The sequence below is a fragment of the Gracilinanus agilis genome, chromosome X (assembly GCF_016433145.1).
Source record: "Gracilinanus agilis isolate LMUSP501 chromosome X, AgileGrace, whole genome shotgun sequence".
Taxonomy (NCBI): domain Eukaryota; kingdom Metazoa; phylum Chordata; class Mammalia; order Didelphimorphia; family Didelphidae; genus Gracilinanus; species Gracilinanus agilis.
In genome coordinates, this window is record NC_058136.1 from 75,859,331 (window position 1) to 75,879,462 (window position 20,132).

At 37.9% G+C, this 20,132-nt stretch overlaps 1 long non-coding RNA gene across 1 annotated transcript in view; it reads left to right on the plus strand.

The window, feature by feature from the left end:
- The window catches only part of LOC123253280, a 22,859-nt gene extending 4,208 nt beyond the window's left edge, over nt 1-18,651 (plus strand). Inside the window, exons 2-4 of the long non-coding RNA XR_006506598.1 lie at nt 301-385; nt 602-777; nt 18,408-18,651. This is a non-coding gene — a long non-coding RNA (uncharacterized LOC123253280). The remainder of the gene's footprint in view (nt 1-300; nt 386-601; nt 778-18,407) is intronic.
- Nucleotides 18,652-20,132: the final 1,481 nt, after the last annotated feature.

The window sequence follows — 20,132 nt, forward strand, 5'->3', positions numbered from 1 at the left end:
AAAGAACATGAATCATGTAACCATGGGAAAATACCCTAAATTAATTAATTAATTAAAGATGCAAACCTGAAAAAAAAGGAAAACTGCAACTTGGTCAATTAAATACTTTTAATCATTTTCCACATGAACTCTTTTGTTAAGCCAGATCTCTTCCAGCTTCGATCTCCCCAAATAGTTTTTTTCCCCAACGTGCGTATATAGTTGGACATTTTGCCATAATATCAGGCTTTTCTGGTTAAACACCACCTCCTATTTTGCCATGTCCTATTTTGTTTAAATCCTGATTCTGATTTATCACAGGTTGCTTCATGCCATCCAACAATCTGATATGCATGTCATCTTGATGTTTCTGACCCCGTGCAATGTGAGCTCCTCAAAGGCAAAGGTTGGGTTGTGTTGATTTTTGTATTCCTCCTACCTGGCCTCTGGTATGTCGAGTCAATGCTAGTGGAATGAATGAATATGAATGCGTGCAACTCTTTTATGAAACTGCAGAACTTCTTTGTACAAAGGTGGGGTATTACAGATGCAGACTATCCTATATACTCTCAAATATGGTGAGTTTGCAGTTCAATTTTGTTTAACTATTTCTCTTTGTTAGAAATTATTTCTATTGGTGGAGGAATATCAGCAAATCACTAATGTAAAAGCCTTTTAAAAATAACAAAAGTAAAAAGAAAACTGCAGTATTATATAGTGGAAAGAATGATGGATTGGAGTCTGAAGAAGCATGTATTCAAATTCTACTTCTGCCACTTCCTACCTCTGTGAACATGGGTAAGTAAACTAACCTCTCTGAGCCTTAATTTCCTCTTCTGTAAAACAGCAATAATAATACCTCCTAGGATAATGGGAGAATCAAATGAGATCATGATGTGCACTGTATGCAGTGCAGTCTCTGGAGCTTTCTTTTTTTTTAAGTATTCTTTTTCAATTTTCATTTTTTATTTTAGTAACAAAACGTCCACATAAGTTTTTCAAAGTCATATGATCCATATTATCTCCCTCTTCCCTCCCCCCTCCCCTTTCCATAGCTGACAAGCAATTCAATCTGGATTATATGTGTATTAACATACACAACATATTTCCATATTATTCATTTTTGTAAGCAAATAATCTTTTAGAACCAAAACCCCAAAAAGTATACCCAAATAAACAAGTGATAAATCTCAAGTTCTACTCTAACGGTTTTTTCTCTGGAGGTGAATAACAGTCTTTTTTTTAAGCCCCTCATAATTGGCCTGGATTACTGTATTGCTATTAGTAGCAAAGTCTATCACATTTGTTTATTCTACAATATTGCAGATACTGTGTATAATGCTCTCCTGGTTCTGCTTATTTCACTCTGCATCATTTCATGTAGGTCTTTCCAGCTCTTTCTTTCTTTCTTTCTTTCTTTTTTAAAAAACAAAAAAACCTTGCCTTCCGTCTTGGAGTCAATACTGTGTATTGGCTCCAAAGCAGAAGAACGGTAAAGGCTAGGCCAGTGATTCCCAAAGTGGGCGCTCCTGCCCCCTGGTGGGTGCTGCAGTGATCCAGGGGGTTGGTGATGGCCACACTTTTTTTTGTGTTACCTTCTATTCTGAGTTCAATAAATAGTTTCATAATTTCCAGGGGGCTCTAAGTAATATTTTTTCTGGAAAGAGGGCGGTAGGCCAAAAAAGTTTGGGAACCACTGGGCTAGGCAATGGGGGTCAAGTGACTTGCCCAGGGTCACACAGCTGGGAAGTGTCTGAGGCCAGATTTGAACCTAGGACCTCCCATCTGTAGGCCTGACTCAATCCACTGAGCAACCCAGCTACCCCTCCAGGTCTTTCTGAAATCATCCTGTTTCATCATTCCTTATAGCACAATAGTATTCCATCATATCACATACCAAAATTTGTTCAGCCATTCCCCAATTGAAAGACATCCCTTTAAGTTTCCAGTTCTTTGCCATCACAGAAAGCATAGCTATAAATAATTTTATACAAACAGGTCCATTCCCATTTTTTAAAATCTCTTTGGGATACAGACCCAGTAGTGGTATCAAAAGTTTTGCATTCTGAGCAAAATTATTGGGCATAATTCCAAATTGCCCTCCAGAATGGTCGGATCAGTTGACAAGTCCACCAGCAATGCATTAGTGTCCCATTGTTGCCACATCCCTTCCAACATTTATCATTTTCCTTTTCTTTCCTGTAAGCCAATCTGATAAATGTCAGGGTGGTACCTCAGAGTTGTTTTATTTTGCATTTCTCTAATCGAGGGATTTAGAACATTTTTTCATATGATCATAGATGACTTTGATTTCTTCATCTGAAAACTGCCTTTCCTATCCTTTGGCCATTTATCAGTTGGGGAATGACTTGGATTCTTATAAAATTGATATAGTTTGTTAAGGAATCATCATGTTTTGAGAAGGACAGAGTAAAACAAGGGGGTCTGCCACAAGTTCAAGTCTTTTTAAAATTATTTTATTTTTAAAATTTATATTTTTAAATATTTTTCCATGTTTACATGATTCATTTTCTTTCCCTCCCTTCTTCTCTCCCCCCCCCAGAGCCGACAAAATTTTTCACTGGGTTGTACAAATGGTATCATACAAGTTCATGTTTTATTGAGAATCCATTCCAATATATATAGAAAAGTTTTCTCTTAACAGCTTAAAAGAACATGACCTCATCATTGTCCAATCATAAGCTCTTAAGCATTACCTCATTCTTAGGGAGTGTAACTTTCTCCCAGAAAAATTATTTATGAAAAGACTAACCATAATACTTCTAAGGTTATACTATAAACCCCAGCAACTTGAGGAATATTGTCAATAACTTGAGGATATACAGGAATTAGGGTAAAAGAAAGTCTGGGTCATTTGGTCATGTCACTACAGAAGCTTCTTTGATTAGCAAAATAATGAACAGCTCAAGGATTATTATGAAGGAGGCTTTCAGGAAATTTTTATATTTTGGTTATAGTTAGTACTTTCTGAGGTGCTATTTTGAGATCTTGGCTTTGTCATGAGAACATAGGCAAACTCGTAAGTACGTCTTTTATGGCTGCTTTTCCTCAGTGGATCCAATTTGTCTTTAGGTTTATTCATATATCCTCTCACTTCCCCCCTTTTTAATTATTCCACAGGTGTATTTCTTGCACTGAAGTCTTAAATTATTAATATTGAGTTCAATAAATCATAAACAAGAAAAGGTTACACACATATGATGATAACAACAAAAACAAAAATGATGCACTAAAATCTGAGACAGGTTTACAAAAGTAAGACTTAAAAACATTTGAGTATTGAATCTGCTATTGCTTTTGCATTTGCATTAAAACCCTCACTATCGGGGGCAGCTGGGTAGCTCAGTGGATTGAGAGTCAGGCCTAGAGAAAGGAGGTCCTAGGTTCAAATTCGGCCTCAGCCACTTCCCAGCTGTGTGACCCTGGGCAAGTCACTTGACCCCCATTGCCCACCCTTACCACTCTTCCACCTATGAGACAATACACCAAAAAGTTAAGGGTTTAAAAAAAAATTAAAAAAAACCCTCACTATCTTCAATAAAATGTGCTACTTTCAAGAAATCTTGTATGTCCATTGAAATGTCAGTGGAGCGCCGTGCTCCAAGCATCCCTTAATATCTCTTCAGTAGTTACTGAATGGAGTCTGGCAGCAAAAGCTACTCATACCTTCTAATGGAAAATATATAAATCATCCATCATATTCTGTCTCCAGTTCTTCTATCACTGACCCATTTTGCCTTGGGCTGCAGCTTTAAACAAGAGTTTGGTATATATTCTTATGACTAGGGGTCCTGGTGGCTCAAGCTTACATGTCATCATATTTATTATACAATGTATTAACTTGTACTTGTCATAGTAGTAAAGAATTATCAGTCTTAATATTGTCAAAATATGTCAGGGGTCTCACCCGAGCACCCTAGCACGTTAGAAAATACCATTACAAGTGTTATGTCCTTAAGTCTATACTTGGTCCCAGGTGTGTGTCTTTGCTTCTCTTGCCCTCTTGCTTGTTGACCTGTGATGTCATCTTGATGGCTGCTTCTTTCTCAGCTGCCCCTGGAAAAATAAAATCGACCCCTCTGCTCGGAGTCTTGTCATTAATTAGTTAAAGTGCCCTTCCATAGAACATAGAGCTCACTCCTACTGGAGTCATGAAAATGAGTCATATCACCATCTAAATTGTTCTTTTCAAAGATTAAAATTTTGAGTATGAATGTGACACTGTCTCTGGAGAGATCTAATCATCTTCCCCCTTATTACTTTAAAAAAATATTCCAGTGGTGGGATTTCCATCAACTTTTTTTCCTTAAATGGCAAAAAATCTTACACATTACAGTTGAGAGAAAACTTGTTGTTCTGATTTCATTCATATAAAATTCATCATCTCAAACATTATGTTTTTAGCTATCTGATTCTGATCTGTTTCAATTAACTATTTTCTTTCATCTTCTCTATATAGTAAATGTCAATTCTATATTACTTTTATTTCATATATCATATATATTTGCTTTACTTTGTTAAAAAAAACCTTTGTCTTCCTGTCTTAAACTTTTATTAAAATTATTTTCTTCCTACCTATAAAATCACTAACTTCTGCCGGAGTTCTGTTATCTTCTTTGCAAAAGCAGCTTTGAAAAAGAGGGGTTAGGGTGGGGGAAGAATGGCACTGGAGCCATGGTGGAGTAGAGGGAGGGGAGAGGCTCTGTGTTCTGGTTTTTGACCTCTTATCAAGTTCTTTTTCTTAATACATTCAAACAATTCATGAGTAGGTAATCCATTCTTTTAATTTTTGTTGAATCCTGCTTTAGCTCTCATTTTACTCTGTAAAAAATTTATTTAGTACTTGAATTCCGGTAAAAAATAATGATAGGCATCTTCTCTCTTCCTCTGTGTCAGGAAAGAGTTAATTTGCAGAGTATTTTAACTTCTTATTATCTCAAAGCTGTCTGAGGAATGAGGGGGGAAATGCTTTACAAGCAACCTTCTCTTTTTAACTCTTTTCTTCACGTTTTGAACTGACATGTTTTAAAACCTTCACATTGCATTTTTCCCAAATGATTCTAATAAAAAACTCAACAACTTTCCAATATAGTTTGGTAATATCTGTAATCATCTATTTCCTTGTTTTTTTCAATGTAATATTAGCTCTCACTGCTTCAGGCAGAATCACATTGTCTATTTTTCTTTTTCTGTCACCTCCATATACTTCTATACATTTTTCATGCAACATTTTTGTCTTATTGGTAACTTATGTCTTTCATATGCGTATCCTATACCTCATTCACATTATGATATTGAAAAATTAATATTATGCCAAAGGTAATATGCTAAATGAAATATTTAGAAATTTGTTTGGAAATATAATATTAGTTAAAAAAAGATTATTGTAGTCACCATTTATAAAATAATTAACCCTTAAGTCATGAGGATGATAGTAGGTTTTAACAATTTAATTTTAATATAAATATAGTCTAAGAAAGAAATAAGGAGGGAAGGAAATAGAAAAAAACATTTCCTCGCCTACCACCGTAATCTTACCAGTCCACGTGAGTGTCTTCCTCCCTAGCCACCAACACCGAATTGCAGACAGGCCCCCAGTCAAAGACCTCCAGAGAAGAGCCCAGCCTCCTCTACAATCTCATTTTTACAGTCCTCCTTCTCCACATCAAGTAAGCACGCAAAACATAGGGTAGGACAAGCTTGGGGAGTGGATTCTATCTACGAAACATTCTATGAGTTGCTTTTGTCATCACTTAACCTAACTTCTATAAGGTATTCTGTCCCATGCTATTATCAATCCCTTATAAATTACATCATTCACATACATAATTTACATATAATACCTTTCCATATTGTCTTGTCCCATTCACCTTAATTTCATTCACAGTAAAAATTCATATACCATTTGTGTTTACCCAAGATTACATTCTGACAAATTGTATTCAAATAATGAATTCTTAGCCAAAGAAACATACTTTGACAACAATTCATATATTCCAATTTATTACAAAAATTGTTTAGAAACTCAGAAATCCCTTTTTGCAATACTGCAAACTTTTAATACCTGTGGCATTTCACATATGCAGATTGACAACTTTAAAATGCCTTCTTTCCCAATATTGATTATATTGTCACTTGTTGCTTGCTTTAACAGTATTAAAATAATATCTTCACATTCTCATTTAAGAACTCCAATTTTTGATCATACAGAATTTTCTCCGTATGACATTATCATTTCTTTCCAAAAGATGGTATTAATTCTTATGCACTTTACACTTGCTTTAGTAAACCTTATCTTTACTCAAGCAGCCAGAGCAGCTCTTATCAGAGGCTTGCTTCCCAAAGTAAAAATCCTTTTTACCAGTTGGCTGTTTTACGCATAACAATAAGAGAAAACATCAACTCAGTTTTCAGTTGACTCAGATATCTTAGGTATGTCCAAACATTCAAATCTGTAACCATTTTTCATTTCAAATTTGAGTGAGAATAGATAATTCTTTCACCATTAAGTTTTGTCCAGAATCAAACTTATCTAAAGTTTTATACAACTTGATAAATACTTTTTAACCTTGAATTACTTCCCAATACCACAAGTATATTTCAAAATGGTTAGTCGTTTTCCACAGTCATATACATCAACCTCTACGTAAAAATTCTTGTTATTTCCATTTGTTTTTAATCAGTTACATATAGTCTTAAAGTTTAAGAAGTATACCTTAACTTTACCAACTACCAGAGAATTCCAGGTAGAGAAAGTCAGATTTCTTTTAAGCTCAACCCCAATTTTTGCGCACACAAGACAATCATGAAAGACAACAGACACAGTGGATAACATAGGGTTAAAGCATAAACAACATTTAACACAAACCCCTAATAGCATGCTTCTGAATCAGTGTTTTTAGGGGATAATCTGCTTTTTTGGTTTTTTGGCAAGGAGTGTTCAAAATCCTTGAGTGTCTCTTGGCTAAATCTGGTTCCGTTAGACCAGTGATTCCCAAAGGGGGCGCTACCGCCCCCTGGTGGGTGCTGCAGCGATCCAGGGGATCGGTGATGGCCACACTTTTTTTGTATTACATTCTATTCTGAGTTCAATAAATAGTTTCATAATTTCCAGAGGGCGCTAAGTAATATTTTTTTGGAAAGGAGGCGGTAGGCCAAAAAAATTTGGGAACCACTGCTTTAGACTTTGTCCATTCTGATTCTTTAAGGTATTGGGCCTTTAAATGTCTCATCCAGCTGCAAGTGCAAGAAGCAAAGTTTTTCTCTTGAAAACGAAACACTTCTGCTATCTTACTCTGTGAGTCATTGTGAGGCTTTGTCAAAATTCTTTTTATGTACTGTGACCTCTCCTCAGGTTATGCTGAGCATCATCCCCTTGGTCTCTGCTAGGTAAAGATCTCCACCTGTGAAGGCTCCAGATCACACTGTGAGGCTCTTTTCTTGATTATCTCAATGGTCCAACTAATGATTGAATTCAAAACTCAAAATTTGCTCTCCCAAAAGCTCTCCCAAAAGTTGCTCTCCCAAAAGCTTTTATCTCAACTGGCAAATCTCACAAATCACCATTTAGAACTAAAAAATGTATGTTTTCAGTAATCCAATTTCATTGTTTTAAATTCCATAAACCAAACAAACTTTCTATTTGGAGGGGTTGATTACTTTGCCCACTCAAATGATTTCTTCTTAAAAAAAAAAAGTCCTCACAATTTTATAGATAAAATGTTTCTCCTGTTTAGCTTTTCCATAAATCAGTCACTCCACCAACTCATTCATTCATTCATTCATTCATTCATTCATTCATTCATTCATTTATTTATTTATTTGTTGTCTGTGGTGTTATTTATTTATTTTGCATTTTTTTGTTTATTGCATTTTTCCCAATTCATTTATTTATTGCATTTTTTCATTCTTCCATATTTTTATTCCTCACAGAATCTCATCATCCTATACTGAATCTAACTAATAGAATTTTACCCTAAAGTATTATGTTTTATTCATCTGAGGTTTCTCATGCTCATGGGCTTGCCCCACTTTGTCTCTTAAAAGTTTCTATTTTTTTTTTAATGAGGGAACAAAATAGTTCTCAAACTCTAATTAAACAATTATAAAATAGACAGGAGACCTTAAAGCAAATGAGGTTCAATGCCTAAGTATTCTAATTAAAACTAGGTCTATTTGATTGTCTCCCAATTAGTACACCTTTTCCCTTTCCTTGAGCAAGAAAAGGGTTATGTAAGAGTTTAAATTCAGGTTTTATGCTAAATATGATAGTTATAAAGTAATATTGTGGTTGCCGAATTTAAAATATTGTAGCTTAAGTCAAAATGACTTTTAAGAGCTTTATTTGCAAAGAGGTGGAAAGAATGAAAGTGGAAAAATGTAGCTTAAGAGACAGATTTTAACAAGCCTACTAGCCCTTCTGTGGTGAAGTGAGGCTCAGCCCCTGTGGGGGCTCTTTCATATTCAGATCCAACATTCCTTGTACCTTCATCAACTCACTTTCATCATTCATCTTTCCAAAGAATTTGTACTCCACTAAGTATTATTTTAATTGCTAATGAATGACTCAAAGAATCTAGATTTTAAACAGAATTTACAACTTAAACAGTATATCGATGCTTTATCTGATTTATGTCACATTAATTTAGCCTATAGTATGAAGTGGTAAACTAAGATAACTTCTGATGACCCACCAAAATCCCTGATCCATGCAGTTTGTATCACTCAAATTGATGTTTACATTCAAACATTTCTATTCTAAAAAAATATTTATACATATATATATATTAATAGCATTCTATAGAGTATTTAGAGCATATTATTCCATATAACATTTAATAGCATTCTGTGAAAAATAAAATTAATATAAAATGATAACTTCAAGTTTTTTTAAAGATTTATTAGTAGCCACTAAAAAAATAAAGCCACGTGCCATGCTAGCTTAGTCAGTTTAAAAGCCCTGCTGTTCCCAGCTCTCACCGTGGTGGATGGGAAGCAAAGAGGAAGTGAAAGGCCAGCCTCTCAGTTTTATCCCTCTGTCTACAGCATTACAAAAGGACAGGAAGCCGGTGGGCTCATGGGAAATGTAGTTCAAAGACCCCAATATTTCCAATAACACAATTCCATGCTAACTGATAGATGCTCCATTTTAAATTGAAAATCTCCTTTCTAATGCTAGCATTTTAAATATGCAAAGGAACTTGTAAGTGCTATTTCCTTGCTAGTAAAAAATCTTGCTAGTAAAAAGATGGAAATAAATTTTTAATATTATAGATTATTGCATTTAATTGAATGAATTATTCTAATTGAATTGAATTGAATTGAATTTTTGCATTTAATTAAGCAGCTAGTCATTTAATTTTGTCTCTCATCCATTTACTCACTTGTTGCTTGCTGCTCTTAAAACAAACTCTTCCCTCTCTCTGTTGATAACAGGGCTTTGCTTGGTGTCTAAATTTATGACCTTAATCATGTTTCCGATAAGCAGGCTGGTTAACTATTTTTAAAGTTAAAAAACCATCAGTTAAGTCTTATTTTAATTTACCGGGATTGAAATCATTCATTGTATGTTTTAACAGTGTAGATCCTTTTAAACGTTATCGTTAATACTATGTTCCTTTAAAGTTAGATTTAAAGACTTCTGCCCTTTGATTCATTAAACCATTTCATTCATTTCAGTCCCCAAAATAAAAGCCTGCCTCACGATACTAAATAAGAGACTTATTTGCAAAGATATAATAAAATACAATATACATTTAGAATATTTATATGGGAAGAAATTATAGAAGTCTCAAAGGTTTTGCCTTTCACTTAACTTTTCATCATTAATTCTTCAATCTTCAAAAATACAGATAATCTTTTCTCTAACAGATTTTCCATTCATGGTACAAATTCTGCCTTATGAAGAAACTGTCGGTTCAGTCTCTTTATGGATCAGACATACGCATTTCCTCTAATGTTTCCTTTATCAGATTGATAGTGTGGGTTCGAAGCATGATATACCTGTGGTCAAGCTTACAGAAAATTTGTTCTAGTTTAATTTGTACTAATTTTTAAGTGACTGTAATAACACTGAGGCACACACAGTTCAGAAGAGTTCCCTCACCTCCAAAGATACTTTACAGAAAACTTATTTCTAAATTACATTAAAACAAATGTGAATAGAGTACTGACTCAAGAAGGATGATCAGAAACCTACACTTTAAGCAATGAATCCCCATCCTTAGGGGAAGGTATCGATAACAGAAAGTGATTATTAGAGGGCTTATAAGAACATGATATTAACAAGCCCTTGCAGATGCAAAATCAAAATTGCACAGAATTTTGATCTTAAATCACAAAACCTTCCATGATGACTGGAAAGGCTTAAGTTTACCCAACCTCAGAATGCGACATTTTGCCAGCAGGAGTTCACAAGGTCTCACAATTAAGCATTTAAAAGAAGTTGTTAAGAAGTTTCAGAGACTATATTAAGTATAAATAGTGCCTTCTCAATGAAAGATACTAAGGTGAGCATGAGAAGTTTTCAGAGCAACTTTTTGCAAGAAAAATTTGGTTTGAACAATGCCTTGAAATACATGTATTTTCAAAATAACATTTTAAACATTTAACTCTAATAAAATTTTGTTTTAAAACATGGGATTGGGGGGGGGGGCAGCTGGGTATCTCAGTGGATGGAGAACCAGGCCTAGAGACTAGAGGTCCTGGGTTTCTAATCTGGCCTCAGACACTTCCCAGCTGTGTGACCCTGGGCAAGTCACTTGACCCCCATTGCCTACCCTTACCACTCTTCTGCCTTGGAGCCAATACACAGGATTGACTCCGAGACAGAAGATCAGGGTTTTAAAAAAAAATAAACCCATGAAATTATCTAGGGCATTATGGTGAAAACTCTCTCAAACCTTAATTAACTTTGTTCCAGACACAACCCATTCATGAAATATTTCACAAGATCAAACTCATTTAATTTTTGTAGTTAATATCATCTTGATAGAATTTACATTTCACTTAACCTTTCAGAATTCACTAATATCATAAACTACTTAAATCTACAAAATGAATAGGGAATTTAGATGATTACAATTGTATTATTACTTTTGAAAGGTCGGTTAGGAAATAACACACTCATTTCCTTTAATCTCAAATTACTTAGGTCAAATAATATCCAATTAATCCTTTGCCATATGTTAGAACAATTTCTATAATAAAATTTAGCAGTAAAACCTTTTTAAAGTATCATTTCACAAGTCTAATTATAAAGTTAATGTTTTCCAAATCTAAGATCAGAAGAAGAGATTATTGAAACTTGTACAATTAATGATACACACAGCATCCATCCGTCATCTTATAAAATCTGATAGACAATATGCAAATACTCAATAATGATCTTCACACTCAGAGCCTGAAATTTTTCCAAGTTTCGTATGCACACTTAATCTTCAAAACTACATGTACATTCATCCTAATTGTGAAATAGGCACAATTTACAAAATCCAATTTGAGGAATAAGCATTCCTCTCTTTGCCAAATGATTATTTTCTCAGCAAATTTGGTCTGCCTTTTAGTTCTCATCTTTTTAAATGTGGTCAGGCTTTGGAAAAAAAGAAAAAAACATGCAGATATTCTGATTTCCATTATTATCATCATTATTTATACTTCTATTTTGACCGATCAGATAACTCGACCTAAGCACAAACAGTAGATTCAATTATTTCCTTAATTTCCTCTTCACTTAAGTTATCACTTAAGTTTTCACTTAAGTTATGTTCTAACATATGGCAAAGGATTAATTGGATATTATTTGACCTAAGTAACTTAAGTAAGCTAGAGGAATGTAGATCAAAAGTACAGACATACAGAACAAAAGTAGCAATTTTTAAACAAAAACAGGTCCATTTGGACAGGAACAAACACTGAACTTGAGGATCCCATTGAGGGTCTTGAGTTGGCCATTTTTGAGCATGTTGTCCTAGTGGTGACAATCCTGCTATACTAATCTATTAATAGCCTCAATAATGCATTCTTTTCTCTAGAGCTGAAAAGTGTGCCAAGCACATCAGTGACATCTCCCCAGTTTGGATTAAAACTCCTAAATATTGCTTGAACCAACTTTATCACATTAAGAGGATCCTTAAATAGCTGGGACACACTCTCTTTTCCAGGTTACTATATCAGTTGGACTAAAGGGATGGTGTACTCTGATATTTGCTCGTCCTTTCTCGCTCTGAAATATCTTTTCCCTTAAAGGGAACATTCCTGCTGACTGATGGTTGTAAGGCAGGGTAGCAGTAGGGGCTCATGGCATCAAGATTGATTTTTCTCCCTCTTCTTATAAACCTTCCTAAGTTGCTCCAGCCCTACTGATAGTTCATATACTCACAAGATTGTATTTGAAGAGCTGTTCTAAAGTCCTCTAAAATTTCTAATTTATATCTAGAGGTTCTTGGTGACCCAGTACGCAACTTTCAGGACTTCTCTCAAATACTAATTACTTTAATGTCATGGATAACAAAGACATACTTCAGAGAGGCTCACACCAGCTGGCCTCCCAATAAGACAAAGGCCCAAACTCAAATACACAAATTTCCCTTTTAACTGAAGTTAATAACCCTTTCCTAAAAGAAGGAATAGAAAGTACCTAGATATATATTTTGGTGGAGACAAAGTCTACCCATTCCGGTGAAGACGCAAGTTCACTAAATTAAAACTCCTTTAGAGACAAAGTTCACCCAGATTCTGGTGGAGGCAGAAAGAAGTTCACCCTTGTGGCTCACGAGAAATTATAGAGAAAGGAATAGTAACAACAATATACACAAGGCAAGAATTAACACAACTCAGCCCCTGGGGGAAAAATCACCCCTTAAGAGACAGGGCTTACTGAGATGAGTCAAATCCAGAATCCCTTGCAGAAATTTTTCCCAAGAGACTGACTGGGTCCTGAATCCTTTTCCTTTGTCCCATCTGAGTCACCAAACTCTAAAAATAAAGAAAATGGGGCCAAAGTCTCAGCTGAGACGGACTTTATTTAGAGGCAAATATAGTCAGTGGCAACATCACCCCAGTCAGTGATGACTAACCTCTTGTAGATATGCATAGTTTTTTTAAAAAAGGAGTTTGACAGTTGGTACAAATCGTTGATTAACAAAATTCAGTATTCAAAAGATATTAACTAGAGTTAATAAATTCTAGTACAAAGTCCAAGCACTGTATTAATCCTGTCACTACTATGACATTTTTCTGGGATCTTAGTGAAACCTATTCATAGTCAATTCGACTAAATCAGACTTTTGAATTTTTGCTTTTAACCTCTAGGAGAGTCAGTAATGGGATAAACTAAAATAATGGTGTTACATATATCTCAGGTATCAGAGGAAAAAAATCCAAGACATTTTCCCCCTTTGACGTGTTGTCTTCTTATTCTAGCCACATTAATTTTGCTCATTTTACTTCTTATTTATATAATTGATATGCCATATTTTATCTCAGAGGATGAGCTTTATCCCTTCCTTGCTTAAGAATTATCTTCCTTGCCATTGTTGTGGAAACTAGCCTCTTTCATTTTTATCTGGTAATTTTACATTATAACCATTTATATTCAGGTCAGGTAGCCATTTGAGGAAAGCAGTGATATATTAGTAAAAAAGACATTGATATAGCCCCAGTTTCTTCCAAATTGTTTTCCCAAAAGCTGTTGTTAATAAAAAAAATAAGAAGTTAACAATGATCTTAAGCTCTATATATCATTTCTCTCCCTCCCACAAACCCAAATTGTTTATATTCACTACATCTGCTATGCCCTTATTAAAATGATGTCTTTTATCTGTCCAACCCCCAACATGTAAGCCATAACTTAAGCATGTATATCATACTTATATATGCAGAAATAAGAAATAATATATTAGTGTTTTATTATAAAGTAAGGGATTTATAGCAAGAAATTAAAGCAACAAAATTTTAAACTTAAAAAATGTATGTGCCAAATTTTGAAAAAATCAACTAATATTGACATAGCAAATGAATCTAGTTCAATAAATAACTTTTAGTGTTTTAATGTTTTCCATTGTTAATATAACCTCAAAAGAGTGGAGTACTTAGAGCTTGGTTAGTCTTCGAGGAAGCCGAGGTCGGCCAGTACAGCCAGCCCGCTAGAGGAAGTCTTCAGATGTCATGCTTCAATATTATGGATGTTCCCAGGCACCTGCCAGTTTAACCGTCCCTTCCACCCAAATGCTATGCTCATGCCAGTCAAAATCATTTATGCCCCATTACGGGTTGACAAATACTCATGTCATTACAAAGCCTTATTTAATGGTATTGTTTGAGCAAGCAGAGAGGATAACTGTCTAGTATAAAGGAAAAGGGGGACAGGATCCTGGGAGAAATTTAAGTAATATTTTAAAAAAAAGTAATGTAAAAATACAACGTAAACCACCAAAACGATTTTCCTGAAGCACAAGTCCAAACGTACTCAGTAAACTCCAGTGGCTCCCTGTCACTTCTAGGTTAAAAAAAAATCCTCTTTTTGGCATTTTGGGCCATTCATAATCTAACTCCCCTTACCTTTCCAGTCTTCTCACACCTTACACCCCACAATGGACTATTTGATCTAGTGATACAGGCCTTTTTGCTACTCCATGAACCAAACACTCCATTTCTGGTGTCCGGCCATTTTTTTCTGGCTGTCCTTCATGTGTGGAGTGCTCATCCCTCCTCATCTCCATCTCCTGACATTCCTGGCTTCGTTCCAGTCCCAGCTAAAATCCTATCATCTTCTGCAGGGAGCCTTTCCCAATCCCTCTTAACTCGGTTGCCCTTCTGCTGCTCATTGTTTTCTCTTTATCTCCTATAGATCTTACTAGAACAGAGGTATTTGCACGGGGTCTCAGTGCCCATGAAACTATGTGCTCTTTGAGGGCAGAATAGACTATCGTCTTTCTTTGAATCCTTTGTATGCCAGTGCCTACTATGTGGTGAGTGATCTGTAAATCCTTGATTGCTGATTGATAACCTGGGTCTCCTATGCATTTATATGGCCTAGTCTTTACTGGGCCCTCACTGCAGCCATGCAGCCCTTTAACACCTCCCTAATCAGTTTGTTCTTCCACTTCCCAAAGCAGCCATCCCAAATCTTTCCATCCCCCTTTGAATATTCCATGGCATCCCTCTCAAATGACATCCTCATCTCACCTTTCAATAAAAACATGAAGTCATTTGCTGAGAGCTCCCTCTTTTCCCCTTCCCCGATGTCACATTTCTCAGATAGCTTCCCCCGTTGTTGTCTATTCCTTTACTTTTGTCCAATGTGAAGAAGTGACCCTTCTCTTTGCCAAGGCAAACCTCTCTGAGTGTGACCTGGATCACATCTACCCCATCTTCTCCAGCACTTGGCCCCCTTTTGTCATTCCCACTCTTCTTCTGTACTGGCTGAAAATATGCCCTCTTCCTTTACAAGTTCTCACTCGTTCCTTCTACCCCTTTGGTGGCCCCCATCCCAAATCATTCCCCACTTTCTCAGCTGAACTCCTTTGAGAAGACAGCTGCAGTCAGTGAGTAAAGGAATGAGCATTTCTTGAGGGTTCACTGCAAGCAATCCACTGTACTAAATGCTGGGGATACGAATAGGAAAGGACAGTCGGTGCTGCAAGAAAACATGCACATTATTAAGCCATTGCTGATGGAGCTCTCAAATAGCATTCATTCTGGAAAGCAACTTGGAAGTGGGTACCAAAAGTCACTCAGTGGTACTTCATGTTAGTTGCTGCAACACCACTATAGGACCTTACTTACCCCCACAGAGATCCAAAGGAGAAGAAAATGACCCACTTGTGTAAAACTCTTGGCAGCAGCTCTTTTGGTAGTGGTCAAGGCCATAAAGCAAGGCAGTGCTGCCCATCAGTTGGGGGAGTGACTGAAAAAAATCATGGCATATGAGTGCAATGGAACACTATTGTGCCATAAGGAACGACAAAGGGGGCACTTTTCAGACACCTGAGAAGATGGATGCCTAGTGCAGTGAGCAGATCCAGAGAATAATTCAGGCAATAACAACCACATGGTAAAGAGAAACAATCTTGAGAGACTTAAGAACTCTGATCAATGCAATGAGCAAGTTTGATTCTGGAGGAACTGTGAAGCCTAATATGACCCTTCAGAGAAAGAAGGGATGGATCAGGGTACAGAATAAAGCTTAGTTTGGGGTCTGGCCAGTAAGGGAATTAAGGCTCTAGGCTCCAGCGAATGGTTTGGCTAGGACAATGACATCTGAAGGGTGGTCTCAAGTGGTCATCTCAGTTGGGATCTGGGATCTGAGGACTTGCTTTCATGGGGGTGGCCAGGTGGACAAGTAGAAGTCTCATTAGAGATCTGACACTTGATTGGAGGTCTCTCTATGGGTTTCGGTATCCATGGATATCATTGTAGGGTTATGAGAGAGGAGAAGAAGCTCGCATTGGCTTTGTTCTTCCTGTCTCACATTCTTGTAAGTGCAGTCACAGGCTGCTGCCAGTTCCACCCTTCAGGAGTTAGACTCTCATGAAGATCACCAATCAGATGCCAAGGGCACATGGAGATCTTCAGTTAGAGGCCAATCTCCAATTGGCTGGAAAAAGGATGAGAAAAACATGAAGAAAGTGGCAGGGATAAACCAGAATACCTGCCGGGGTGAGTCAGTAGGATAAACCTCTCCTGAAATGGCCCCTAGAAAGAAGATCCCTAGTCACTAGGGACTCACCCCCTCTTTAAGAGGAAGCTGGCTGTGACATCTGACCCCAGATATTTCTTAAAGAAACAGCCCCAGAATAGACATTAGGACCTGGGATGGCCTCTGGGCCATCAGTAACATGTGTTTGTGACTACTCAAACATGAATCTTCTTCTCTTTGTGCTTCAGGCTCTTCCTGTGAAAACGAGCCGTTTGTACTCAATCATCTCCAACATCCCTTCCACGTCTACCGTTCCATGTTCTCTGTGCTCACTGACTGTCTAGGTGTGACTCCTGTGGAAGAGCCCTTCCATCTCTGAGAGTGCATGTCTTAAGGCTGCTCTCGGCTTGGCTCTTCTCTGTTGAAGGCTCTTTTCAAATCTGACATTCTCTGTTCTATCGGAAGAAAAAATGTCAACTTGTTGCAGTTTGCCTTTGGTGGCTCGAACCTTCCCTCGAAGCTTGCCTGTTTTCCCTGACGCCTCCTCCCGACTTCAGTCCCCTTGCAATGGCCCTGGCCGCCCAGGGTTCCCATGCCCTGAAGCCATAGTTTCTTGATATCTTTTTCTGCAGAGACAACTGTATTGGCTGGGCACTGCTGAAACTCATTGCTCCAATTCTTTGAGAATGCTGAATGTGTCGTTGTGTCTTGTGAAGAGAGGGCAAGGCTTTTAATAGGAAGAATGATTCCAATAGGGGGCCTGGTGTGGTGCTTGGAGTGTTGGGTATTCTCCCCACACACACACACTCACAGGTGATAGCTGTGTGAATGTAAGGAAATCTTGTAACCTCTCTGTGAGGGAAACTGGACTCATCAGTCTCTAAGATCTCGATCTCCGTCTCTAAAGTCTCTGATCCTGTTATTTTCTGGGTAAAGTTCAGCCCCCCTCCTTGCCCCCCATTCACACACAGGCGGGTGGAGACTGAATTATTTGTATTTGGAAAGGAAGAAGGATTCGGGTGCTCCTGGAGACATCAGTAATGTAAAGACCTATCCAAATCTAGGTGGATGCCAGAGTCCCTGGAGGTCTATTCTTGAATAACTTGAGACCATTCACGGAGAGGGCCTGCCTCTCCCCCTGCTGCCCTCGTCTCCTACCACTCAGCTGCCTTCTTTCATCCTCACCTTCACTGCTATGTCAAGTAAAGAGGCAGCCATCCTCCCTATGACTCTTCATGCAGTTCAATGACAATTGAGGTTTGGTCCTAATGTATTGGAAAGCCTCTTCTTTTTTGTTTTCATCTGCAGTAATCTTCCTTTTTTCCATCTTCTTAAGGGCTCTTTGGAAAAGATTCAGCACAACCGGTGTTAAGATGGTATACAGTAGAACATCATATCCACCAGGATGACAGACAAGGCCACACTGATGATGTAGCTTCCTGTTAAATCCCTGCGCTAGCTTGCACATGTCCCATTAAATGGGTTTTGGCTTGCCTTAAATGAGGCCTGGTATCATTTTATAATTCACGTCAAATCCAACTGCACATTGTTTGAGATGGGCTGAAAAGGGGCAATGGGGGAGAGGGGGCATGGCAAGGAGTAGCAGGAAGAGCAGTGGGAGAGCCCAGCTCAGCAGAGACAGTCAGTTCCCTCTTTCCTGTCCCTCTCCTTCTACCACGTTCATCCCTGTACCTCAGAATTGTGACATATTTCCTGTGCTCCTGGTGGAATCCCTTGATGTTGACCTTTTATCTCATCTCTCTTCTAGGTCTTTGCCAGTAAGTGGAGGAGGCACAAGGGCAACAGCTGCCCCTTCCATTTCCAGGGAAGTGGCAACCCTGAGCCAGAGGATTGGGGAGAGGAAAGGGAGGGGTCATGCTGCTTAGGCCATGGAGACTGGGCGGCTTCAAAAGGGACAGCAGAATAGGGGGAGGAGACATGTCTTCTAGCCCCTTTTGGAAGGTTGCAGATCTGGCTCCTCTCTCCCTTTCTTGTCTGTCTGGAGGAGGAAGAGAAGGAGGAGGTATGTGTCTGTGGGGGGAGGGGAAGTGTCCTGTGCTCTGTGCCACCTAGCTGTCTTACCCTGGGTGATTTCAGTTGTATTTATAAGCATGGCATAGAGCCTGGGCAAATAAGAGGGGCCAGTCTGGGAGTCAAGAAGAGCTGGGTTCCAGGCCTACCTCTGACACAGATTGCCTTGGCTGTTAAATCTATGGCTGCGTGATTCGAGTGGCCCCACACTAGTGAAATCACAGGGGTGGGTAAAATAGTTATGCCAATAATAGAAGTAACTTTCTGTGGTGCTGGTCACACCACAACTACAGTACCTTGTTCTTCTTAAGAATCTACATTTAGTTAAAACACCTCATACCTAGCAGATTGGCCAATATGGCAGCAAAGGAAAGTGATTGATGTTGGAGTGGATGTGGCAAAATTGGGATACTAATGCATTGCTGGTGGAGTTGGGAATGGATCCAGCCATTCTGGATGGCAATTTGGAACTATGCACAAAGGGCATTAAAAGAATGCCTGACTTTTGATCCAGCCATACCATTGCTGGGTTTATACCCCAAAGAGATCATAAGGGAAAAGACTTGTACAAAAATGTTTACAGCTGCACTCTTTGTGGTGGCAAAAAACTGGAAAATGAGGGGATGCCTTTCAATGGGGGAATGGCTGAACAAATTGTGGTATCTGATGGTGATGGAATACTATTGTGCTCAAAGGAATAAAGAACTGGAGGAATTCCATGTGAACTGGAAAGACCTCCAGGAAGTGATGCAGAGTGAAAGGAGCAGAACCAGGAGAACCTCATACACAGGGACTGATACACTGTGGTAAAATTGAATGTAACTGACTTCTCTACTAGCAGCAATGCAATGACCCAGGACAACTATGAGGAATGTATGAGAAAGAAGCTCTCCACATCCAGAGTAAGAACTGTGGGAGCAGAAACACAGAAGAAAAACATAGGATCAATCACAAGGTTTGATGGGGATATGATTAGGGTTTTGATGTTAAAAGATGGCTCTACTGCAAATATGAATAACATAGAAATAGGTTTTGAACAATAATACATGTACAACCCAGTGGAATTGCTTGTCAGCTCTGGGAGGGAAGAGGGGGAGGGGGAATCATGAATCATGTAACCATGTAACCATGGAAAAATATTCTAAATTTAAAAAAGAATGTTAAAAAAAAAGAATCCACATTTAGGAAGGATACACAAGGATAGTGAGGGGCCTGGAATCCTCACCCTGGGAGAAGTTAATGTGATGGAAGGATCCCTGAATATAGAATCAGGACCTGGGTTTACTGTCCAGCTCTACTTCCTACAGCTTGCGTTTCCCTGGGCAAACACTGAGCCTTGGTTTTTGTCAAATTTATGTGGAGACGATTAGACCCTGCTGGCTTGAAATTCTGCTAAACTGTAAGTGGGTGCTATTTCTCCCTATAAAGAGAAGATATTGGCACCAGGGGGTTGGGGTGGGGG